Raw genomic sequence first — 3,825 nt, 5'->3', positions numbered from 1 at the left:
CAGCAGGTAAACATTTACATGACATGACATTACTGGTTAACCTAGCTAAAGCAGAAACTGACTACACCCCATTTAGCTCTATGTATGGTAAAGGGTTTGTAGCAATTAGCTGCCATTGTAGCTGAAATGATCATTGTTTTGCATGTTTATAATATTTTTTTAGAAGCTCCCCACATACACTATATTTTCAGATCTGCTAATTTTACTGGTCTCTTGAAGTACTGATATCCTAGGAACTCAGAGCACAAACAATATTTATATTTACATGGTCCGATAATTTTATTTGTTTACTGCAAATTGTGTGCACTAAATGTCTTTATTGTCTCATAAAATCTCTCAGATTGGGAATTTTTGTGTCTTAGGTAACATAATTACTGTGTCTGGGACAATGGGAGTGCATTCATTTTGAGTCCTGCATCAGATCCTTAAGATTTGACTGCAAGGAATAGTGACTTGACTTGGATTTGCCCTCTAGAATATAAGAAAATCTGCCTCAGAGAATTGAGACTTAATTTAAATCTTGCCTTAATGTCTTGAGACTTAATCTGGACGTTAACCTCTAAAGCCTTAAGTTTTGACTAGAGACCATCAAATCAGCTCTGTGTGTCACTTTCCATTACAAAACCAAAACAGATCCATCATTAACATTCATTTCCCCTTTACTGTTTTCGCCCAGGCAGCAAATAAAACTCAGTTTGATTGTTCTTGTCCTCCATGTCTTCAACACATCTCAGCAGATACTGTTGAGGTGTCCTTTAGCAAGGCATTCATGTCTGTGGCTTCTCCACTGTATCAGGCAGCTACTGTAGCTGTTTTAATGTGAAGGAATCTTGTTAGAAGGGATGGATTCTGAAAGTCTTGGTCAGCTTAAAAAAAAAAGAATTTCAAATACAAACTAACATGGCTTAGAAAGTGTGTATTCTTGTTTGTGTGTGTACTGTGTAACTCTCACTGACCCCTGCTTGTCAGGTCACATCCTGTCCATACCTTCTATTTTTTTAGGTGGTTGTTGCTGTTTGCTTTGGCAGCTAAATGTCTATTGGGGTTCAGGTGTGAAGAGAGCAACACGGGGTGTTTGCACATTTGTGTCTACACTTGCATGCATGTGTGTGTGTACCTTAAGTGTATGTTTATGTATGTGTGTGTGCATCCAGTTATTTTTAGTTCTGAAAGAGTTTGTGTGTGTGCTTATGTACATGTCTATGGGGATTTACACAGACATCAGACTCATGTGAGTATGTGTGTGTTTGTGTGTGTTTTGGCAGCGGGATGGTGAACAGGGTTAGGAGATTGTGGTGAGTTTGTGTGTTCAGGGCTGCTTTTGTGAGAGACCAGTCAGAGCTGCTCTTCCCCCTGGTGAGAGAGCTTAAGTCAGAGGAGCAAGGCTCAAACACACACTTGTGCTGCTTCTGTATCCCTGGCTCATCTCTCCACACCTCATCCCTCCTCTTTCCAGCACTCTCTGCCACTCCACAAAACTTTAAAGCCCTTACCATCTTCCTCTTTCTTTTCTTCTTAACATATTCTTCCCTCATTCCCCAACACCAAAGTTGCTGCCAAAGTTTGGCAGCTAAATCCAACACAAGATGACAGTAGATTCATATTGATGTAAAACAACAACAATTTAAAAGAGGAAAGAGAAAATGAAAAACAAAATCAACAACAAATCACAGAAAAAAACATTTAACAAAATGAAAAAATAAAACATTAACAAAATTTTACAAAATGCAACTACAAATGAGAAATAAATTGCACAAAACCCAACAAAAGAAAATGACTATTTTACAAAACAAGACATTTTGCCAAACACAACAGCATAAAACAAAACACACAATTTTGCAAAGCAAAAGAAAGGGCAACAATTTACAAAGTTTGTTTGCCCAGTTTGTTCCTGGGAAAGTATCTCTTGTGTCTGCAAAAAATTTTTTCCCTGTTGAAATGAATTTTTTTTTTTAAAGTTGCCAATAATTTGATTCTATTTTATTCCATATCACACTGTGATTGGGTGCTTTGTAGGTGAGCATCATAGCAGCAATCATATTGTGAAAAATTGAGACCTGAATTTCTCTTAATATCTGAGTGTCATGTTTGTTTCACAGTTGCCATTTTGTCTCAGACAGTCATAGGATTGCAGTGAATTTTGTTTGGAAATATGTTGTGTAAAAAAACTAATTAAACAATGTCAAATATTTCTTTGAGCCTTTGGATTTGGCAAAATTTCTATTAAAATGTTAGGGTGCTTGCTCATGTTGCCAGGTTATTGTCAACTGAATCTGAAATATTTTATGTTATATAAACATAAGACCAAACTTTCAAGAGCTGGTGCAAAACAAAATAAACACAGTGTACAAGGCCAATGTTCAATCTCCTTCCATGTCAATTTAAATCATATACATTACACCCAGAACGTATTTACAGCAACTTAACTTTTTCCACATTTTTGTTATGTTACAGCCTTATTCCAAAATCAATAAAATTCATTTTTTTCCTCAAAGTCCTACAAACACTACCCCATAATGACAATGTGAAAGAAGTTTGTTTGAAATCTTTGCAAATGTATTAAAAATTAAAAAATGAAATAAAAAATGACGTACATATTATATTCAACGCCTTTGCTTAATACTTTGTTGAAGCACCTTTAGCACCAATTACAGCCTCAAGTCTTTCTGAGTATGATTTTACTCCCATTCTTCTTTGCAGTACATCTCAAGCTCCATCAGGTTGGATGGGGAGCGTTGGTGCACAGCCATTTTCAGATCTCTCCAGAGAAGTTCCATCAGGTTCAAGTCTGGGCTCTGGCTGAGACACTCAGGGACATTCACAGAGTTGTTTGGTAGCCACTTCTTTGTTATCTCGGCTGTGTGCTTAGGGTTGTTGTCCTGTTGAAAGAAGAACCATCACAACAGTCTGAGGTCCAGAGGGCTCTGGAACCGGTTTTCATCAAGAATGTCTCTGCAATTCCAACTGCAATTGCTGCATTCATCTGTCCCTAAATCATGACTAGTCTCCCAGTTCCTGCCACTGAAAATCATCCCCACATGATGATGCTGCCACCACCATGCTCTACTGTAGGGATGGTATTGGCCAGGTGGTGAGTGGTGCCTGGTTTCCTCCAGACATGACACTTGGAATTCAAGTCAAAGGGTTCAATCTTTGTTTCATCAGACCAGAGAATTTTGTTTCTCATGGTCTGAGAGTCCTTCAGGTGGGCTGTCATGTGTCTTTTACTGAAGAGTGGTTTCCGTCTGGCCACTCTACTATACAGGCCTGATTGGTGGAGTGCTGCAGAGATGGTTGTTCTTCTGGAAGGTTCTCCTCTCTCCACAGAGAAACGCTGGAACTCTTTCAGAGTGACCATCGGGTTCTTATTCATCTCCCTGACTAAGTCCTTTCTCTCTCGATAACTCAGTTTGGACTGCCGGCCTGCTCTAGTAAGAGTCCTGGTGGTTCCAAACTTCTTCCATTTACAGATGGTAGAGGCCAGTCATCGTGACCTTCAGTGCTGCAGATATGTTTCTCTGCCCTTCCCCAGATCTGTGCCTCGATACAATCCTGTCTCTGAGGCCCACAGTCAATTCCTTGGACTTCATGGCTTCGCTTGTTCTCTGACATGCACTGTACCTTATATAGACAGGTTTACAAATCATGTCCAATCAACTGGATTTCCCACAGGTGGATCTCAAGGATGATCAGTGGAAACAGGATCCACCAGAGCCCATGGACATTGAGTTTCATGGCAAAGGCCATGAATTCTTATGTCCATGTGATTTTTTTAGTTTTTTGATTTTTAATAAATTTGTAAGATTTCAAACAAACTTTATTCAC

The sequence above is a fragment of the Channa argus genome, chromosome 5 (genome assembly GCF_033026475.1).
Source record: "Channa argus isolate prfri chromosome 5, Channa argus male v1.0, whole genome shotgun sequence".
Lineage (NCBI taxonomy): Eukaryota > Metazoa > Chordata > Actinopteri > Anabantiformes > Channidae > Channa > Channa argus.
The sequence above is the reverse complement of the archived record's forward strand: the minus strand, read 5'-3'. Positions refer to the sequence as shown.